This window comes from Callospermophilus lateralis, assembly GCF_048772815.1.
Source record: "Callospermophilus lateralis isolate mCalLat2 chromosome 8 unlocalized genomic scaffold, mCalLat2.hap1 SUPER_8_unloc_1, whole genome shotgun sequence".
Lineage (NCBI taxonomy): Eukaryota > Metazoa > Chordata > Mammalia > Rodentia > Sciuridae > Callospermophilus > Callospermophilus lateralis.
In genome coordinates, this window is record NW_027510150.1 from 962570 (window position 1) to 985984 (window position 23415).

At 36.8% G+C, this 23415-nt stretch overlaps 1 protein-coding gene across 1 annotated transcript in view; it reads left to right on the top strand.

Moving 5' to 3' along the window:
* The window catches only part of LOC143385793 (broad substrate specificity ATP-binding cassette transporter ABCG2-like), a 166046-nt gene that overhangs the window by 119022 nt on the left and 23609 nt on the right, over nucleotides 1-23415 (top strand). The gene's annotated exons all lie outside the window — the stretch shown is intronic.

Sequence of the window (23415 nt, forward strand, 5' to 3'; positions counted from 1 at the left end):
CATGCTGTTTTTCTTTCTATAGCTCTGTAGAATAATTTGAGGTTCAATATTGTGATGCTATCCTGCTTTTCACTAGCAGTGAATCTGTGCAGTGCTTTAGATAGAATGGCCATTTTGACAATATTAATTATTTCTATCCAAGAACAAGAGATGTCTTTTCATCTTCTGAAGTCTACTTCAATTTTTTTTAGTGTTCATTGTAGGTGATGTTTCACTTCCTGTGTTAGATTTATTATAAGGGGTTTATTGAGGCTATTGTGAATAAGATAGTCTTTCTAATTTCTTGTAGTGATAGTTCATTTTTCATCTTAAATTTTCTTTAAGTTTTTTTTTTTTATTTCTTGTTTTTAGTTTGGCTAAGAGTTTATCTATTTTGTTTACCTTTCAAAAAACCCACTTTTTCATTGATCTTTGGATCTTTTTTCATTCTCAATTTCATTGGTTTCTGTTCTGATGTTGATTATTTCCTATCTTTTATTGATTTTGGTGTTGCTTTATTCTTGTTTCTTAGGGCCTTGAGATGTAATTTTAGATTACTTACTTGTTGCCCAAGCTCAATGTTACAAACTTTACTCTTAGAGCTGTCTTCATACTGTCCAAGAGATTTTGATATGTTCTATCACTATTCTCATTTATTTTTAATTTTTTTTATTTCTTCCCTTATTTCTTCTGCTTTCCATTCACCCCAGAAGAGTATTATTTAATCTGCTGGTGTTAGAGTAATTTCTGTTTTTTATCTTTTATTTAATTTAAATTTTCATTTACTTATTAATTTTTTATTATTATTTTTTAATTTATATATGACAGTGGAATACTTTAAAATTCATATTATACATATAGAGCACAATTTTTCATATCTCTGGTTGTATACAAAGTATATTCACACCAATTCATGTCTTTATACATGTACTTTGGATAATAATGTCCATCACATTCCACCATCATTTCTAACCCCAATCCCCTCCCTTTCCGTCACACCCCTCCCTTTCTTTCCTACCCCTCTGCCATATCTAGAGTTTGTCTATTCCTCCCATGTTCCCCTCCCTACCCCAGAGTGAATAAGACTCATTACATCAGAAAAAACATTCAGCTTTTAGTTTTTGGGGATTGGCTAACTTCACTTAGCAAAATTATCTCCTCCAACTCCATTCATTTACCTGAAAATGCCATGATGTTATTCTCTTTTATTGGTGAGTAATATTCCATTGTGTATAAATGCCACATTTTTTTATCCATTCATCTACAGAAGGGCATCTAGGTTGGTTCCACAGTTTAGCTATTGTGAATTATGCTGCTCTAAACATCGATGTGGCTGTGTCCCTGTAGTATGCTGTTTTTAACTCCTTTGGGTATAGACCAAGCATAGAGATAGCTGAGTCAAACGGATAATTCCCAGTTATCCAAGGAATCTCTATATTGCTTTTCATATTGGCTGCACCAATTTGCGGTCCCACCAGCAATGTATGAGTGTACCTTTTTCTCTACATCCTCACCAACACTTATTATTATTTGTCTTCATAATAGCTGCCTTTCTAACTGGAATGAGATAAAATATTAGAGTAGTTTTAATTTGCACTTCTCAAATTGCTAACGATGATAAACATTTTTTCATATATTTGTTGACTGGATTGATTGTATATCCTCTTCTGAGAAGTGTCTGTTCAGGTCCTTGGCCCATTTGTTGATGGGGGGTATTTGGGTTTTTTTTTTTTTGTGCTTAGTTTTTTGAGTTCTTTATATACCCTAGAGATTAGTGCTCTATCTGATGTGTGAGGGATAAATATTTGCTCCCAGGATGTAGGCTCTCTGTTCACCTCACAGATTGTTCCTTTTTCTGAGAAGAAACTTTTTAGTTTGATTCCATTTTATTTATTGATTCTTGGTTTTAATTCTTGCACTATAGGAGTCTTATTAAGGAAGTTGGGGTCTAATCCCACATGATGAAATATAGGACCTACTTTTCCTTCTATTAGGAGCAGAGTCTCTGGTTTAATTCCTATGTCCTTGATCCACTTTGAGTTAAGTTTTTTGCATGGTGAGAGATAGGGGTTTAATTTCATTTTGTTGCATATGGATTTCTAGTTTTCCCAGCACCATTTGTTGTAGAGGCTATCTTTTCTCCAATGCATGTTTTGAGTGCCTTTGTCTAATATAAGATAATTGTAATTTTGTGAGTTAGTCTCTGTGTCCTCTATTCTGTACCATTGGTCTACCAGTCTGTTTTGGTGCCAATACCATGCTGTTTTTGTTACTATTGCTCTGTAGTATAGTTTAAGGTCTGGTATAGTGATGCCACTGGCTTAACTGTTCCTGCCAGTATTGCTTTAGCTATTCTGGGTCTCTTATTTTTCCAGATGAATTTCATTACTGCCTTTTCTATTTATAGGAGGAATGCCATTGAGATTTTAATTGGAATTGCATTAAATCTGTATGGTGCTTTTAAAAATCTTATTGTTGATTTCCAATTTCATTCCTGTATGTTATGATAAAATTCAAGATATTATCTCTGTTTTACTATATTTGCAGTTATTTGTTTTGTGACTGAAAATATGGTTTGTTTCAGAAAATGTTCCATGTGCTATTGAGATGAAAGTGAATTTAGTCATTGATGAATGAAGTATTCTATAAATGTCTCTTAGGTCTATGAATTAATTTACCTTTTTGTTCTGTAGAATCTTTACTTAGTTTTTGTTTGGTTGATCTATCCAGTGTTGAGGGAGAAAATTTAAAGTCGCCCAGTATCAATGTATTGTGGTCCATTTTATTCTTAATATTGATAAGGGTTTGTTTCATGTACATAGATACTCTGTTGGTTGAGGCATTAATCTTTGCCATCATTATCTTGTTGCTATATAATTTCCTTTAGCAGTATGAAGTGCCTTTCTTTCTCTCTTCTGATTAATTTTGGCTTGAATTGTACTTTATCTAATATGACAGTAGTTACACTTGATTGTTCATTAGTCCTACTTTAATAATATACCTTTTTCCCTCCTTTCACCTTGAGTCTAAGGATGTCTTTGCCTGTGAGGTGAGTGTTTTGCAGACAGCATACAGTTGGATGTTGTTCTCTATTCTGGCCTTTCATCCTATGTCTTTTGATTGATGATTTTAGACTACTTACATTCAATGTTGTTATTTAGAGATGGTTTGTATTTCTAAACATTTGAATTATTTCTAATCTTTAAAGAAGACTTGATTCCTCTTTAATTGACTATTCTTCCTGAGCACTTCATTCCTATGGTGCTTTTCATTTTCATTCATCATTTCTTTTTCATGAAAACTCTTATTGTGTATGTCTTGTAGTGCATGCTTATTAGTTATGAATTATTTTGGTTTTATTTTTTATGAAATTTTTTAAAATTTTTCAATTTTGAAGCCTAATTATGCTGGGTGTAGAAATTCTTTGTTGATATCCATTTTCTTTTAGAAGTTTATACATTATACCAAGGACTTCTAGCTTTTAGGGTCTAGCTTGAGAAATCAATTGAAATCTGTTTTGGTTTAGTTTTTTTTTTCACATCTTCATACATGTATTTTGTATAGTGATGACTGTCTCCTTCCACCACCCTTGTTATTCCCCTTCTCTCTCCCTTTCCCTCCTACATCTATTCCCTGTATAAAAGTAATCTTCCTCCTATGCTCTCCCTCCCTAACCCACTTTGAGTCATCCTCCTTATATAAAAAAAAACATTTGACATTTATTTTTTGGGGATTGGCTAACTTCACTCAGTATAATCTTCTCTAATGCCATTTATTTCTTTGCAAATGTCATGATCTTATTCTTTTTTAGTGCTGAGTAATAATCTACTATGTATAAATGCCACATTTTTTAATCCATTCATCCACTGAAGGACATCTAGGTTGGCTCCACAGTTTAGCTATTGTGAATTGTGCTGCTATAAATATTGATGTGGCTGTGTCCCTGTAGTATGCTGTTTATAGGTCCTTTGGGTATAGTCCAAAAAGGGGAATAACTGGGTCAATTGGTGGTTCCATTCCCAGCTTTCTAAGGAATCTCCATACTGCTTTCCAAAATGGCTGCACTAATTTGCAGTCCCACCAGTAGTGTATGAGTGTACCTTTAACCCTGCATCCTCACCAACACTTGTTGTTGTTTGTCTTCATAATGACTGCCATTCTTACTGGAGTGAGATGGTATCTTACAATAGTTTTGATTTGCATTTCTCTGATTGCTAAAGATGATGAGCATTTTTTCGTATATTTGTTGATTGATTGTATATCGTGTTCTGAGAAGTGTCTGTTCAGGTACCTGGCTCATTTATTGATTGGATCATTATTTTTTTTTGGTGCATATCTTTTTGAGATTTTTAAATACCCTAGAGATTAGAGCTCTGTTTGATGTGTGAGGGGTAAAATTTGTTCCCAGGATGTAGGCTTCCTGTTCACCTCACAGATTATTTCTTTTGTTGAGAAAAAAACTTTTGAGTTTGAATCCATACCATTTATTGATTCTTGGTTTTAATTCTTGTGCTATAGGCATCTTATTAAGGAAGTTGGGGCCTAGCCCCACGTGATGAAGATTAGGGCCTACTTTTTTTTTCTATTACACGCAGAGTCTCTGGTTTAATTCCTAGATCCTTGATCCATTTTGAGTTAACTTTTGTGCATGGTGAGAGATAGGGATTCAATCTCATTTTGTTGCATATGGATTTCTAGTTTTCCGAGCACCATTTGTTAAAGATGCTATCCTTTCTCCAGTGCGTACTTCTGGCACCTTTGTCCAATATAAGATAGTTGTAATTTTGTGGGTTAGTCTCTGTGTTCTATATTCTGTACCATTGGTCTATCAGCCTGTTTTGGTGCCGTACCATGCTGTTTTTGTTACTATTGTCTGCAGTATAGTTTAATGTCTGGTATAGCTATACCACCTATTTCACTCTTTCTGCTTAGAATTGCTTTACCTATTCTGGGTCTCTTATTTTCCAGCTGAATTTCATGATTGTTTTTCTATTTCTATAAGGATTGCCATCAGGATTTTGATCAGAATTGCATTGAACCTTCATAGTGCTTTTGCTAGTACGTTCATTTTAATAATATTAATTCTGCCTATCCATGAGCAAGGTAGATCTTTCTATCTTCTAAGGTCTTCTTCTATTTCTCTCTTTATGGTTCTATAGTTTTATTGTATAGATCTTTCACCTTTTTTGTTAAGTTGATTCCCAAGTAATTTATTGAGATGTTTTATTGAGATATTTATTTTTTGAGATATTGTGAATGGGGTAGTTTTCCTCATTTTCTTTTCAGAGAATTTTTTCACTGATATACAGAAATGCCTTTTATTTATGGGTGTTGATTTTATATCCTGCCAATTTGCTGAGTTCATTTACTAGTTCTAGAAGTTTCCTGATGGAATTTTTTGGGTCTTCTATGTATAGAATCATATCTTCAGCAAATAGTGCTACTTTAAGTTCTTCTTTCCTACAGTTATTCCTTTAATTTCTTTTGTCTGTCTAATTGCTCTGGCCAGTGTTTCAAGAACTATGTTTAATAGAAGTGGTGAGAGAGGGCATCCTTGTCTTGTTCCAGATCTTAGAGGGAATGCCTTCAGTTTTTCTTGGTTTAGAATGATGTTGGCCTGAGGCTTAGCATAAGTAGCCTTTACAATGTTGAGATAAGTTCCTGTTATCCCTAGTTTTTATAGAGTTTTGAACATAAAGTAATGCTGTATTTTGTCAAATGCTTCTTCTGCATCTATCAAGATGATTATATGGTTCTTATCTTTAAGTATTTTGATGTGATGAATTACATTTATTGATTTCTGTATGTTGAACCAACCTTGCATCCTGGGGATGAATCCCACTTAATCATGGTACATGATATTTTTGATATATTTTTGTATCCGATTTGTCAGAATTTTATTGAGAATAGTTGCATGTGTATTCATTAGAGATGTTAGTCTGAAATTTTCTTTCTTTGAAGTGTCTTTGCTGGTTTTAGAATCAGGGTGATATTGACCTTATGGAATGAATTTGGAAGCACTTCCTCTTTTTCTGTTTCCTGAAATAGATTGTAGAAAATTGGTATTAGTTTTTGTTTAAAGATCTTGTAAAACTTGGCTGTATATCTGTTCAGTTCTGGGCTTTTCTTGTTTTGTAATATTTTGTTGACTTTTTCTATTTCCTCACTTGATATTGGTCTGTTTAAGTTGTGTATATCCTCCTGACTCAATCTGGGGAGGTCATATGACTTTAGGAATTTATCGATGCCTTCACTATATTCTAATTTATTAAAGTATAAGGTTTAAAAATAATTTCTAATTATCTTCTGTATTTTTGTAGTGTCTGTTGTGATATTGCCCCTTTCATCACGTATGCTAGTAATTTGGGTTCTCTATATTCTTCTCTTCATTAGCATGGCTAAGGGTCTGTCAATCTTATTTATTTTTTTCAAAGAACCAATTTTAGTTTTGTCAATTTTTTTGATTGTTTCTTTTGTTTTGATTTCAGCTCTGATTTTAATTATTCCTTGCCTTCTACTGCTTTTGCTGCTGGTTTGTTCTTCTTTTTCTAGGGCTTTGAGATGTAGTGTGAGGTCATTTATTTGTTGGCTTTTTCTTCTTTTAAGGAACGAACTCCATGCAATAAATTTTCCTCTTAGTACTGCTTTTATAGTGTCCCATAGATTTTGATGTGTTGTCTCTGTGTTCTCATTTACCGCAAAGAATTTTTTAATTTCCTCCTTGATGTTTTCTGTAACCCATTCTTCATTGAGTAGCATATTGTTCATTCTCCATGTGATGTAGGATTTTTTCTTCCTTATTTTATTGTTGACTTCCAATTTAATTCCATTATGATCAGATAAAATTTATGGTAGTATCTCTTCTCTTTTTTATTTGCTAAGACTTGCCCTGTGGCAAAATATATGGTCTATATTTGAGAAGGTTCCATGTGCTGCTGAGAAAAAAGTGTATCTGCTTGATGTTGGATGATATTTTCTATGTATGTTAATTAAGCCTAAGTTATTAATTGTGTTATTGAGTTCTATAGTTTCTTTATTCAACTTGTGTTTGGAAGATCTATCTAGTGGTGAGAGAGGTGTGCTAAAGTCACCCATGATTTTTGTGTTGCGACTATTTGACTCTTGAACTTGGGAAGTGTTTGTTTCATGAACATAACTGCACCATTGTTTGGGGCATATATATCAATAATTGTTATGTCTTGTTGTTGTATGGTTTCCTTGAGCCATATGTAGTGTCCTTATTTATCCCTTTTGATTAACTTTGGCTTGAAGTCAACTTTATTTGATATGAGTATGAATTCCCCTGCTTGCTAATAAGGTCCATGTGAATGGTCTGATTTTTCCCAAACTTTCACCTTCAGTCTGTGTATGTCTTTTCTTATCAAATGAGTCTCCTATAGGCATCATATTGTTGGATTTTTTTAACCCAGTCTAGTAGCCTATGTCTTTTGAATGGTGAGTTTAAGCCATTAACATTTAGGATTACTATGAGATATGGTTTATATTTCCAGCCATACTTGTGGTTTTTTATTGTTGTTGTTGTTATTTAACTTGACTTGATTTTCCTCTTTGATTATTTTTTTCCTTTAGTGTTCTACCACCCACTGTTGGGTTTTTATTGTTATTTTTTATTTCTTCTTCATGAAATGTTTTGCCAAGGATGTTTTGAAGCACTGGTTTTCTATTTGCAAATTCTTTTAACTTTCATTTATCGTGGAAGGTTTTTACTTCATCTTCATATCTGAAGCCTAATTTTGCTGGATACAAGATTCTTGGTTAAAAACCATTATATCTTTCAGCCTTTGAAATATGTTATTCCAGGATCTTCTAGCTTTCAGGATATGTGTGAAAAGATCAGCCATTAACCTAGTTGGTTTCCCCTTCTATGTAATCTGCTTTCTTCCTCTTGTGGCTTTTAAAATTTTTTCCTTGTTCTGTATGTTGGGCAGAATCACCTCGGTTACACACTCACGTTTTTACATAATGGCATATTAGTGACTGTTGTATTCTGCTACCTTTCCTATCCCCTACTATCTCCCCTCCCCTTCCCTCCCATCTTCCCTCTCTATCCCATCTGCTATTATTCCATTCTCTCCCTTGTTTTTTTTTTCTTTTTCCCCTTTCCCCTCACAAACTCTTATATGTAATTTTGTATAACAATGAGGGTCTCCTTCCATTTCCATACAGTTTCCCTTTTCTCTCCCTTTCCCTCCCACCACTCGACTCTGTTAAATGTTAGTCTTTTCCTCATGCTCTTCCTCCCTGCTCTGTTCTTAGTTGCTCTCCTTATATCAAAGAAGTCATTTGGCATTTGTTTTTTAAGGATTGGCTAGCTTCACTTAGCATAATATGCTCTAATGCTATCCATTTCCCTGCAAATTCCATGATTTTGTCATTTTTTAGTGCTGCATAATACTCCATTGTGTATAAATGCCACATTTTTTTTATCCATTCATCTATTGTAGGGAATCTAGGTTGATTCCAGAGTCTAGCTATTGTAAATTGTGCTGCTATGATCATTGATGTGGCAGTATCCTTATAGTATGCTCTTTTAATGTCCTCAGGGAATAGTCCAAGAAGGGCGATAGCTGGGTCAAATGGTGGTTCCATTCCCAGCTTTCCCAGGAATATCCATACTGCTTTCCATATTGGTCACACCAATTTGCAGTCCCACCAGCAATGTACGAGTGTACCTTTTTCCCCAAATCCTCACCAGCACTTATTGTTGTTTGACTTCATAATGACTGCCAATCTTACTGGAGTGAGATGGTATCGTAGGGTGATTTTGATTTGCATTTCTCTGACTGCTAGAGATGGTGAGCATTTTTTCATGTACTTGTTCATTGATTGTATGTCCTCCTCTGAGAAGTGTCTGTTCAGGTCCTTGGCCCATTTGTTGATTGGGTTATTTGTTATCTTATTGTCTAATTTTTTGAGTTCTTTGTATACTCTGGATCTTAGGGCTCTATCTGAAGTGTGAGGAGTAAAAATTTGTTCCCAGGATATAGGCTCTCGATTTACCTCTCTTATTGTTTCTCTTGCTGAGAAAAAACTTTTTAGTTTAAGTAAGTCCCATTTGTTTATTCTTCTTATTAACTCTTGGGCTATGGGCATCCTATTAAGGAATTTGGAGACCGACCCCACAGTATGTAGATTGTAGCCAACTTTTTCTTCTATCAGACACAGTGTCTCTGATTTGATATCTAGCTCCTTGATCCATTTCGAGTTAACTTTTGTGCATGTTGAGAGAAAGGGATTCAGTTTCATTTTGTTGCAAATGAATTTTCAATTTTCCCAGCACCATTTGTTGAAGATGTTATCCTTCCTCCATTGCATGCTTTTAGCCCCTTTATCAAATATAAGAAAGTTTTACTTTTGTGGATTGGTTTCTGGGTCCTCTATTCTGTACCATGGTCCACCCGCCTGTTTTGGTACCAGTACCACGCTGTTTTTGTTACTATTGCTTTGTAGTACAGTTTGAACTCTGGTATCATTATACCTCCAGATTCACACTTCCTGCTTAGAATTGCTTTTGCTATTCTGGGTCTTTTGTTTTTCCATATGAATTTCATGATTGCTTTGTCTATTTCTACAAGAAATGCCGTTAGGATTTTGATTGGCATCACATTAAACCTGTAGAGAACTTTGGGTAATATTGCCATTTTGATGATGTTAGTTCTCCCTATCCATGAACAGGGTACATTTTTCCATCTTCTAAGATCTACTTCTATCTCTCTCTTTGGGGTTCTGTAGTTTTCATTGTATAAATCTTTCACCTCTTTTGTTAGATTGATTCCCAAGTATCTTATTTTCTTTGAGGATATTGTGAATGGAGTGGTTTTCCTCAATTCTGTTTCAGAAGTTTTGTTGCTGATATACAGGAATGCCTTTGATTTATGCGTGTTGATTTTATATCCTGCCATTTGCTGAATTCATTTATTAACTCTAGCAGTTACTTTGTAGACCCTTTTGGGTCTGTTAAATATATTATCATGTCACCCACAAATAGCGATAATTTAAGTTCTTCTTTTCCTATTTTTATGCCTTTAATTTCTTTTGTCTGTCTAATTGCTCTGGCTAGTATTTCAAGAACTAAATTGAATAGAAGTGGTGATAGAGGGCATCCCTGTCTTGTTCCAGATTTTAGAGGAAATGCCTTCAGTTTTTCTCCATTTAGGATGATGCTAGCCTGAGTTTTAGCATATATAGGTTTTACCATGTTGAGGTAAGTTACTGTTATCCCTAGTTTTTCTAGTGTTTTGAAAATAAAGGGATGCTGTACTTTGTCAAATGCTTTTTCTGCATCTATCGAGATGATCATATGGTTCTTTAAGTCTATTGATGTGGTGGATTACATTTATTGATTTCCGTATATTGAACCAGCCTTGCAAATCAGGGATGAATCCTATTTGATCATGATGCACATTTTTTTTGATATGCTTTTGTATTCGATTCGCCAGGATTTTACTGAGAATCTTTGCATCCAAGTTCATTAGAGATATTGGTCTGTAGTTTTCTTTCTTTGAAGTGTCTTTGTCTAGTTTGGGGATCAGGGTGATGTTGGTCTCATAGAATGAATTTGGAAGAACTCCTTCTTTTTCTATTTCTTGAAATAGCTTGAAAAGTATTGGCATTAATTCTTCTTTGAAGGTTTTGTAGAACTCCGCTGTATACCCATCCAGTCCAGGGCTTTTTTTGGTTGGTAGTTTTTTGATGGCTTCTTCTATTTCTTCCTTTGTTATTGGTCTGTTTAAATTGTGTGTGTCTTCCTGACTCAATCTGGGCAGATAGTATGACTTAAGAAATTTATCGATATCTTCACTATCTTCTATTTTATTGGAATATAGGGTTTCAAAATACTTTCTAATTATCTTTTGTATTTCTGTCGTGACTGTTGTGATATTGCCTTTTTCATTCCATATGTTAGTAATTTGAGTTCTCTCTCTTCTTCTCTTTGTTAGCATGGCTAAGGGCCTGTCAATCTTATTTATTTTTTCAAAGAACCAACTTTTAGTTCTTTCAATTTTTTCAATGTTTTTTTTTGTTTCAATTTCGTTGATTTCTGCTCTAATTTTAATTATTTCTTGTCTTCTACTACATTTGCTATTGTTTTGCTCTTCCTTTTCTAGGTTTTTGAGGTGTAGTGTGAGTTCATTTATTTGTTGTTTTTTTTTTCTTTTTTTGAGGAAAGAACTCCAAGAAATAAATTTCCCTCTTAAAACTCCTTTCATTGTGTCCCATAGATTTCAGTATGTTGTGTCTGTATTGACACAAATGTGTCTCTAAGAATTTTTTTATTTTGTCCTTTATGTCTTCTGTAACCCATTGATCATTCAGTAACATATTGTTCATTTTCTATGTGATATAAGATTTTTCCTTCCTTCTTTTATCATTGATTTCCAGTTTCATTCCATTATGATCAGATATGGTGCATGGTATTATCTCCACGCCTTTATATTTACTAAGAGTTGCCCTACAGCATAATATATGGTCTATCTTTGAGTAGGATCCATGTGCTGCTGAGAAGAACGTGTATCCACTTGATGATGGTTGATATATTTTATATATGTTGGTTAAGTCTAGGTTATTGATTGTGCTATTGAGTTCTATAGTTTCTTTATTCAGCTTTTGTTTAGAGGATCTGTCTAATGGCAAGAGCAGTGTGTTGAAGTCACCCATAATTATTGTGTTGTAGTCTATTTGACTCTTGAACTTGAGGAGAGTTTGTTTTATGAACGTTGCAGCACCATTGTTTGGTGCATACAAATTGATAATTGTTATGTCTTGTTGGTGGATTTTTCCTTTTAACAGTATATAGTGTCCTTCTTTATCCCTTTTGATTAACTTAGGTTTGAAGTTGATTTTATTCGATATGAGTATGGCCACTCCTGCTTGCTTCTGAGGGCCATGTGAGTGGTATAATTTTTCCCAACCATTTATCTTTAGCCTGTGAATGTCTTTTCCTATCATATGAGTCTCCTGAAGGCAGCATATTGTTGGATTTGTTTTTTTGATCCAGTTTACTAGCCTATGTCTCTTGATTTGTGAGTTTAGGCCATTAACATTTAAGGTTACAATTGAAATATGATTTGTACTTCCAGTTATGTTTATTTATTTATTTATTTTAGTTTGGCTAGTTTTTACTTTTTGGTTATTTTCCTCCCCCTTTACTGAGATACCTTCCGCTGTTGGTTCTGGGCACAATTTTTCAATTCCTCTTCTTGTAGTATTTTGCTCAAAATGCTTTGCCGTGCTGGTTTTCTGGCTGCGAATTCTTTTAGCTTTTGTTTATCGTGGAAGATTTTAATTTCATTGTCAAATTTGAAGATTAATTTTGCTGGATACAGTATTCTTGGTTGGAATCCATTATTTTTCAGCATTTGAAATACATTGTTCCAGGATCTTCTTGCTTTCAAAGTCTGTGATGAAAAATCAGTCATTAACCTAACTGGTTTACCCCTGAATGTAATCTGCCTCCTTTCTCTCATAGCTTTTAATATTCTCTCCTTTTTCTGTATGTTGACTATCTTCATAATTATATGTCTTGGTTTTGGTCTATTACGGTTTTGAATGCTTAGGGTGCTGTAGGCTTCCTGGATTTGGCAATCCATTCCATCTTTCATTTATGGAAAGTTTTCTAGAATTATTTCATTTAATAGGTTGTCCATTTCTTTGGTTTGATTCTGTATGCCTTCTTCTATACTGATGACTCTCAAATTTGGATTTTTTATGACATCCCATATCTCTTGAATAGATTGCTCGTGGGATTTAAGCATCTTTTCTGTGTTGACTATTTTTTTTTCAAGTTGATAAACTTTGTCTTCATTATCTGTTTTTCTGACTTTTACTTGATCTAGTCTATTTGTAATATTCTCGTTTGAGTTTTTAATTTGGTTTATAGTTTCCTGCATTTCTAGGATTACTGTTTGATTTTTTTTAAGATCTCTGTCTCCTGGTAAAGCTCGTTCTTTGCCATTTGAATTTGTGTGTTTAATTCATTTTCAAAATATACTTTTATTGCTTGGACTTGCTGTCTCATGTCTTCTCTAATATTCCTTTCCATCTGAGTTAGGTATGCCTTTAGTTCTTTCCCTATCTATGTTTCTGATGCCTCTAGGTCCTCCTGTGGATTTAAGTTGTCCTGCATTGTTTGTACTCCTTTTTTTCCCTTGTTTACTCATGATGTTCACTTTACTTTCCAGCTCTATTTGATTGCTGTGTTTCTGCTCTCTTCTATAGATTTGTTTTGGTTTTGTATATCTCTGTTGTCTCTCATTTGTGTTGGTAGACTATGCCTGCTAAAGTGGAAAGTGGATTCCGCTGGGAAGGAATTCCGACGGCCGAGCTCCAGTGACGTCACCTCTCTGCTATGGCGGGCCCCAGGCTCCTTGCCGGGGTGTCCGAATGGGGGGGGTGGGACTGGACTGACTCTGGTTGGTTTCAGCTCCCGCCACCGGCGGGCGGGCGGTCTCCAGGTGCCCAGTTGCGCTGGCAGCTGGCGGGCAATCAGTTGCCGGCGGGCTGGCGGTCTCCAGCCGCCCAGTCGCTCGGGCAGCCTGCGGGTTATCGGTCGGCGGCGGGGGGTGGGGGGGTGTGGACTTCAGCCGCCCAGACTCGCGGGCAGCAGGCCGGCTGTCACTGGTGGGCAGGCGATCTCTAGCTGCCCAGTCACGCCGTCGGTGGCAGGCAGGCAGGTAGTCTCCAGCTGCCCAGTCGCGCTGGCAGCCAGGGGGCGATCGGTCACCGGCGGGCGGGCGGACTCCAGCCACCCAATCCCGCCATCGGTCACCAGCGGACTGGCGGGCGGACGTTCTCTAGCCACCCAGTCACGCTGGCAGCGGGTGGGCTGTCGTCGGCGGGCGTGCTGTCTCCAGCTGCCCGGTTGCGAGGGCCTGGCCTCTAGTCCCCTGGTTTCTCCTGTTAGTCCTGGTTTCTCCTGCTAGACCATATTTCCCCTGAGTGATGCCTCTTGGCAGTTCAAACTGTACTCTGGGCCTGCCCTTTGTTGGGTGTGGAGGGTGGCTATTGGGAACCCCGCCACTCTATTGTTTTGATTTTTTCCGCTTGCCCCTCCCCCAGCACTGGCAAGACAGGTTTTGTTTTTGCCCTGATGGGAGGGGGAGTTGAAGGTCAGGTGTCTCTAGTTTTCCCCGCATCTTTATGCAGGCTGGCTCTGATAATCCCTCCCCCGGAAAGCCTAGGAGAGATTTTTATGTGAATTCCCCACTGTATGGGAGATGAGCTGAGTAACATGCACCTGTTTTATTGTTGCAATCTGTCGGAGAGTGGCAGTGGTTACTTCAGCTCTCCAAGATGGTGGCAGCTGGTTTCCTTGGTGGAGTTTCCGTTGTGGGGGAGAGAACTGTACTGCTTCTTTCCCCGTCTGAAATCCCAAACTCAGCTTGGGGCTCAGTGCGGGCCCAGCTGGCAGGATTCCACAGAATCTGCAGCAATGTTTCTCTCTGCTTGCTGGATGCTTCTCGGGTGGGGCCCCGCCATCTGTAGCCACAGGGCGGGCACACACCTCTTTTCTTGTTGCAATATGTCGGAGAGTGGCATGGTTACTTCCATGATTCAGTTCTTAAAGTCCTATTTCATGCAAACTACTTGGATTCACATATGTTGGGATTGTAAGAACCAGTGGGGGAAGGGTAGATGAGAATGGATGAGAAGAGAGAAAAAAAAAAAAAAAAACTCTTAGAATTCTGTTTTCTTTTCTTCCAGTAGGTGGCATTGTCTATTCCAAGCTTGTGTTTATGCCCTCAAGTAACCAGTGTGAGAGGGCTTCAGCATCTTTCTGGAGCCTCCCTGCTCTTCGTCTCTCTTGAGTTGAAGTTGTACAGTTGTAGTTCCATGTTAATAGCCATGCCCTCCAACTCTCTGTACAGTTGCAGTTCCATGTTGATAGCTATGCCCCCCAAAAGATTTTGAGAAAGGTTTTGAGTTATTATATCTGGGGGTGGTAGAATTGGAAAGCTGGTACCTGACTAGCTACAGAACTATGCTGGTAGCCATGCCCACCAAGAGATGGCGAGAAAGGTTTTCCAAGATGGATTCCGTCTATTTCCTCCATCGGGTGTTTAGAGAGGTGTGGGGTGCTGGGGTGACCTTGTGCTGGGGCCAGAACTCAGTCTGGTGACCCACATGGGAGCGGAGTATAGTCTGGTGATCTACAGTTCTGTAGAAGTGCTGCTAGTGGACATGTGTGTTTGTTCAGACTGTGGGCTTTGGGGCTAGAGTCTGGAGTCTGACCAGCAAGCAAAGCCTCTGCATTCTGTGTCACGCTCGCCGATCCAGTGGAATCTGCAAAAGATTCCCTGAATGATATCCTGTCATATGCTCTGAGATGTAGTTTTTCATTGAGGCAGGACCCTGTGGAGAAGCATTTTGACAGTTTTCTCGGATTCGTGCACAGAGCCACCAGAAGCAGTATGTCCTCTACTCCACCATCTTTGCTCCTTGGTTTAGTTTTAAATGCGACCAATCCTTTTTCCCTTGAAGTTTTTACAATTCTATCCTTAATCTATAGGTTGTGCATTTTTTATGTTTCTAGGTATGGATGCATTGTGATTTTTGTATAATTTGATTCATTTTGTCTCTTTTATTTGAATTTCTATCTCATTCTTAAGGTTTGAAAATTTTTACAATATTATTCATTGAAAAGATCATGAATCCCTTTATCCTTTATCTATCTCAATGAATCTTAAGTTTGGTGTTTTAATGATATCCCAGATTTCTTGAATATCATTTATTTTTTATTTATCTTTACCTTTAGGTAGAATTTCTTTATCTTTACTGAAGTGATCTTTCACTTCCTGTATTTAACCCCCCCAATTTTGCTTTTTACATCTTTTTAGGTAATAGAACATTTTAACTATGAAATTCCTAAATTATGTTTCTACATATCCTCCATGGTAGTGTCCATGGATTCGGTTGTTGAAGCATTATTGGTTTGGGGTTGATTTGTTCACTTTCTTTTTCATACCATTTCGATGACTACCCATCTATTGGTATAGTTCTCACTTCTTTATTAATGGAGGGGCTACTTGTGAGTTTCTTTCTCCTAAGAGCCCTGGATTGATAGAATATCCAAATATTTATTTACTTTTTTTTAAGAGAGTAAGTTAAACACTATAAAAAGAAAGAAAAGAAAAGCCTATAAAATGGGGAAATGACTGCTAAGATAGGAGAAGAGTTGTTCTCAGTGGGACGCTGAGGTAGGAATTCATGAATACAAAGCTATCCTGAGCAACTTAGTGAGGATCTAAGCAACTTAGTGAGGCCCTAAGCAACTTAGTGAGACCCTGTCTCTAAATAGAATATCAAAAAAGGACTGGAGATATAGCTCAATGTTTAAGTACCCTTGGGTTTAATCCCTGGTACCAAAAATAAACAAACAAACAAACAAATAAAATAGGAGGAAATATAAAGGACACTAACTATAATGATCTTTTAGAGTGTTGTGACCACTTCCTACAGACATACCATCTCCACAAAGGATCCCAATTGGATTGAAAAAAAAGAGAATCACCTTGGAGCAAGAAACATATGCTACCCATCATTCCATATTTACATATTTTCAATTTCATAATTTTTTCACAATAATTATTTCTACAAGTTAACATACCTCAGAATTGCTCATTAATCTTTTCAGAAAATCCCAGAAGAGGGGATATTTCACAGGGCATCTGGCCCAATCTTTTCATCAGTATATGTGTGGAAAGGGAAAAAAGAAGCTCTGGGGGAGGTAGGAAGTAAAAAATACATCTAGAATTTGGAGTCTCTAAACATATCATCATTGAATGTTCCTTATGGCCCTTGATTGGTTTCCATTAACAATTGTACTACAAAAGATATTTGGGTACCTAATTCAATGTATTATATAAATGTCTAAATATACCACATTGAAATCTATTATTCTTTATAATTATTATAAACCAATAAATAAGGCCTTTGGGAAAAATTATGGAAATGTGAATGGATATAAATGTAGTCATAAAACAGTTGATAATACAGAGATCTTGTCCATTTTTTCACTGATACTGATATTGGTAATGTAAGGAAATGTGCTTATTTTCTTATGTTAGTATGGGAGAAAAGGGGGAAAATGAGCAATTGAAGTGAATGATATTATTACTAATACAGTGGCATTAATACTTTAATTATTAGGTAATTATTCATATCATTAGAGTAATCAAACTATTTTTTTTACATTTCTGTTATGTTCAGATCATAAAGAACTAAAAAATAAATTATTTCAATCAATGAGACTTTATGGTTGTAAGAAGCCAAAAACTTTGTACATTTCCCCTGGAAATCTGAGCAAACAACTAATGGAAGTGCTGGCTTGCAGCTAAATAAGAGAGTAAAGAAAGTGCTTTCCTAAAAAGAAAAAATCAGGTAAAAAATAGCAGCCCCAAAGTAAACCTGACTCAATCACTTAGCAAACAAAAATAACTGGTGAAAGGTGGCTCCTACACCACTGTAACTCAGGAGAGATCCACAGCCAAGGAACGATGTTCATCTGCTACAGGTCCAAACCCCTCTGAAATCCAAACCAAGATTCAGCATCATTGTTCTTTACCTTGGCATGGTTTACTATAAATAACTCTAACAGCAACTTTGATAATTTACACATTTCATCTGTTTACTATCTGATCACTTCCAGTTACCAGTATTCCTGGTGCAGGAGATTCAGAAGCTAAAAAAAAAAATAGTGTTCTTTCTTTTTTAGCAAGTTACAGTCAATAAACAAGAAGTATATCAAGAATGATGAAAAAATACAGGGGAAGTAAGGTCATGGTGAGGGCAGGGAGCTGTTTTAAACAGGAAGGTCAGAGAAGACTACAAGCATGTTACACCTGAGTTGGGAGAGAGTGAGATGTGCTATAAATCAGAGGAGTGTTCTGGTTGGAAGAAGCAGGCAGTGGCCCTGAGATAGAGCATGTCTTATGTGTGTGGAATATCAGCAAGGCCAGAAGGAGACCCAGAGACTAAGGGGAGTAGAGGTTGCCTGATGAACTGTCACAATAATGCTATAGATTGGGGGCTCAACAACAAAAAAATTTCTTATATCTCTGGAGACAGAAAGTTGAAACTACTGTGTCTTCTGGTCATTTCTTCATTAGTTTGTAAATGGCACCTTCTCCCTTGTGTGTCTGTGTCCTAATCTCCTCCTAACTGGACGTAGTCAGATGAGAACCCCCTGATGATCTTATTTAAACTTAAAGACCACCTTGATGGTACTAGGTCCAATGTGGTTACATTCTGAGGCACTGGGGAATAGGACTTCAACATCTGAGTTTGGGGAAGACAAAGTTCAGCCTATGAAATGTGTTTAGGATGTGAGGTGAAGTTGGGCTGATGGCAGATTTCATGGATCTCATAGAGTATCAAAGAAGTATGGCTTCTCCTGTCATTAGGGGACATAGTGATATTTTGAGAGTTTTAGAGCACAGTAATGGCTGTGGGGAAGACTGTGCAGTTATGCAAGGATGCGAGAAGACTCGGTGAAGAAGCTGCTGAGCTTCAACCAGAATGGTCCTGGTGAGCAGAAGGTGGTTTCTGTTTTCAAGGGAACCAATAGGATCAGGTCAGGATTTGCACCTGGGATGGGAGGATTAAGACAATGACTGCTGAGATTTGGGGCTTGAAGAAGTGGAAGAATGAAATTGAATAAATGGGATTTCCTTTATCAAGAAAGAAAAATGGCCAGGTGGGGTGCTACACACCTATAATCCTAGCAGCTCTGGAGGCTGAGACAGGAGGATCACACCTTAAAATCCAGCATCAGCAAAAGCAAGACTCCAAGCACTCAGTGAGATTTTGTCTCTAAATAAAATACAAAATAGGACTGGGGATGTGGCTCAGTGGTTGAGTGCCCCTATCCTCAATCTCTGCCCCCTTCCCCCACAAAAAAAAGAAAGAGAGGAAAGAAGGAAGGAAGGAAGTGGGGAAGAGATGTTTATAGGAAAATTTTCTATACTTGAGATTTATACATCATCTTTAAAAATATAAACATATTTGAAACTGACAAAAAGTATCTAAGAACAATACAGATGAAATCCTACTCTTCTCACCTGGATTCCCCTGTGTTACATGTCATTCCATATGCAGCCCCTGCTTTCTTCTCTGCTGTTTCTAACACAGACTTTTCTGCCATCATGTGCTACTGCAACCTCCAATCAGGGAGGACATGCCATCATCTGCACTCCACAGTTCATGCCACAGATATTGGTTTGCCAATATCCAATCAGGGCTACTCAGACTTCCCCAGCTCTCCCTACTGTCTCTGTTTCCTGCCTTTTTGGTATCCTCTACAGAAATATATTTTTCCTGTGTTTTTTCAATCTGAAAATGAATGGTGTGTCACACTACAGGGTTATGCCAGTGCATGTTGTATGAGCTGACTCAGGCATGAAAGGATGCTGAGTTCTCAGTGAAACACACCTGGGCATGCAACCTACAGAGCCTTTATCATCTAATTGTGGTGCACATATATGTATACATAGATGCTTCCTAAAAATACATGCATGAGCAGAGATATATCTATATTTATTGCTATTTCTGTTATTGAATACATTGAAAAGGCCAGGAACTCATAACAACATTTCTGATGCCAATCTGACACCTCTGTCTCACTTTTAGTCTTTGCTATTTTCACATTTGTAAGTGACATCAGACATGGAGATATTCAACTCCCATTATCTCAAAATATGTACTTACTTTCTTATGCAGTAATTTATTTGTTTAAGGAAGCCAATCTCCTGGTAGCTATGGTCTCTCCCTTTGTCCACCACCTCTAGAAACTCCTCTGTCCCATTGTTTTAAGCTGCCAATCACACTACTTTCAAGGCCTCCCTTCTGTCACAACCTTGCTTCCTCTGATGCCCATCACTCTTTGAGTAAGTGTCTATGTTACAAGAGAGGAAGCAACAAGAACTGAAGATATGTATGGGTTTAAACTTGTTAAGTTTAAGATGTCATTTACACATATAAGTGAAGATGCCAAGATACGGGTCAGGAGTTTCGGCTCCATTACAGAACATATGTAAGATATTTTTATTCACAGACATTTTCTTTGTGGATTGCTCTGCTTAGCACACAGTTCTCTTTCCTCATGCCCAGAGCTTTGGTCAGTCCTTCCCGAGCACTGCTGAGCATACTCATCACTGAGGGACTTATTGAAATGCAGATCCTGTTTCTCTAGGTTCCTGGAAGGAATCAAAGTTCTCTACAGTAGTTTTAAAGAATTACTGACACTTATTCAGTCCTCAGGCCCCATTTTGAGTGTTAGAACTCTCAGGTATCCCATGTCCATCTTCCAGTCCTTTCTCAGCTTCTTATTGTAAGTTGAATAATTTCCAGTTTCTTTTGGAAGGGTTCAACATGGTCCTGTTTGGTCCTCTCTATTAGTTATCTTCTTCACCCAAAACAACAGCAACACAAGCACACACATAGACACTACTTGTTGTGTTACACAGAAATGCTTCTTATAGTTTTGAATTTTAGACCTGTTCCCTTCACACTTTGTTCACCTTGTGTCTCTTTTCTTAGCTCACTATCTTTGAGAATTTGGATATTCTACTTTTATCACCTCCAGAATGGGTTATCACTTTCCATTTTTTGTTTACAAGGAGCCATTAACTTCTTCAAATCCAATCATATTGAAATTATAGGTCTTATCTCTTGTTAGTCTTTGAGGAAGATCATCTTTGGATATATTATATATACTAGGTGCTTATCAAATTCTTAAATTGAAGTGATTCTCCTCATAAAATATTTACAAAACAGTTTGGGAAAGTTTTTTTGCCTTTGTTTCTTATACCCATAAGTAATAATTCCTATAACAGGTAGGTGAGAAATGTTTCTACCGTAAAATCAAACCAGACTCAGATTCCAGCCTTGCCATTTAGTAACTGTGAGCCATTGGTTAGTTACTTTACCTTTGAACTTTATATATCAAAAGAAGAAAATGCTAATATTATAATAGCCTTGTGAAAACATTGTGGAAACTCAATTTATCTCTAAAACATATAGCTAATGCTAAATAATATTCAAAGTGCTTAACAGTATTAATATATTCAAGGTAGGATGAAAAGCAATTACTAAAGAGCCAGGATACTTAAAAGATCAATGAAAATTTGTATATGACCATCCTTTTAATACTTCATTGATAACTAGTTTCAAATTGAGTATACTCAAAGATAATCTAAGATACTTGTTAACAATATGGACTCTCTATTCCAACCACCAGAGATTGTATACCAATTTCTCTGAATTCACTGTCTCATAAAACTCTCTAGGAAACTGCATTTTCACCAATTTTTAGTCAATTATAGACTGCTAAAGCAATAACTTTAAGATTCTTTAGTCTTTTAATAAAAGCATTGAATTTAAATATTCTCAACTACCATGTATGTAATGAGTTGAGATAAGAAATTTGTAAGAGAAAATCAAGTTGAACTGAGAGAAAAAGCTCTACTGGCAGAAATAGCTATTTTACAAAATATTGCAAGGTTCAGATATTTTGGATGGGGGATACGGGGGATTGAACTCAGGGACACTTGACCACTAAGCCATTACCCCAGCCCTATTTTGTATTTTATTTAAAGACAGGGTCTCACTGAGTGCATAGTGCCTGCTTTTTCTGTGGCTGGCTTTGAACTTTGATCCTCCTGTCTCAGCCGCCTGAGCCACTGGGATTATAGTCACACATCACCGTACCAGCAAGGTTCAGATGATTAATAATTTATTATTTTACTTTTTCACTTAGGATTTCTGAGCAGGGATGCACGATCATCTTCTCCATCAATCTGCCTCGCTATTCCATCTTCCAGCTGTTTGACAGCCTCACCATACTGGCCTCAGGAGAACTAATGTATCACGGTCCTGCCCAAAGAACTTTAGAGTACTTTGAGTAAGCAGGTGCAGTTAAACATTTTAAACCCTAGATCCTTCATTCATAGACTCCTGGCAAAGCAGAGGAGTCCCTAGGAGTGCTATGGGAATGCTCTTTGATCTTGCATAGGCTTAACTGGGGTGACTCCACTCTAAAACATCTTTGGTCAGTTCAATGCCAGAATTCTTTTTCATTTTGCAGCATTTGCTTGTTTTTCAGGTCTCTCCCCTTTTCCTGTCTTATTTGACTATGCATGGTGTGTGTGTGTGTGTGTGTGTGTGTGTGTGTGTGTGTGTGTTTCATGGGACTGTTTTCTCCTTTTCAGTTATGTTGACCTTTCCCTGAAAGTTCAGTAATTAACATGTTGGACTCACACTTAGTATTCTGTCAGTTGAATTCTTTTGAAAAGTTCCAAACCATTGCCTTTTTAAACATGTAACAGATTGTGATATTGCAGTGTTTCCCCTGACACATAATCTTGCTCTGCCTTCTTCAGGGCTTATGGAAATATTTCTTAGAAACATTAAATTAAATATTTAAGTATTGAATGGTTGGCCCTGAAACTGATATAATGGGCCAAAATTTTTGGTCTGTCTGGTTCTTTCTAATTCAGACTGAGTACTCTGATTTCTTTAATGGTTTACCTATCTGTTTCACTTCAGGGATATGTGGATATGATTATAGATGTTTATCCATGACCCCAAATGAAGTTGTAAATAAGCATTCCTTCTTAATTTGTTTTTATTAAATATCTGTCACTTAAAAAAACATCAAACACATGTGAGTTGGGAATCCAGGGAATATGAACTAAAGAGTCAGAGCTCAGGCCAAATTTAAATGTTGAGGTGAGAGGTCAGGTTTGCTGTGCTGGTCATGTTCTCTCAATAATGCTTTTCTGGGAATTTGATGTCTATTTGGAATTATGGCAGCTTGAGAGATGATCATTTGAAACTCTAAATTTAGTAGGTTGCAAAGCAACATCTGCTAACATAGCTACTGCTGTTCCAGTATTCTCTAGGTGAACTCAGAGAGCACAGTTCACCAGAAATTAATATCCATTCTAGGATCTACATTTAGATTTTTGAAGAAGTACTAATACACAGTAGAGCATATTGATAGCTGCTTGGATTTTGAATTTTTATGAGAGGTAAGACCTAATTTAAGATGTTCTGAAGAGTCCAAGAATAGTTTGGAATACATTTTTTTTTTGTTTTATTTCTTTTTTTGCCTGAGAAAGTTGTTGAAAAGTTATGTGATTGAATAAAGAAGAGGAAAGGATAAATTAGAGAGGGCAGAAGAGAGCAAGAAGATGAGGAAAAAGTTGTTCAGTCTGCCTTCCCTACCCCTCACCTCCAGCATCCTCTGCATGTATGTCTTCTTTACCTTCCAAGACTATCAGCTTGAGTTCTTGGGGTGTCTTATTTTGTAGGTTTTCCCTGTGAGTTCTACACTAATCCTGCAGAAATATTCCTGGACTTCTTTCATGGTGTAATAAAGAGAGAGTCAGAAGAACATGAAGGTATGTGAACCTTTCA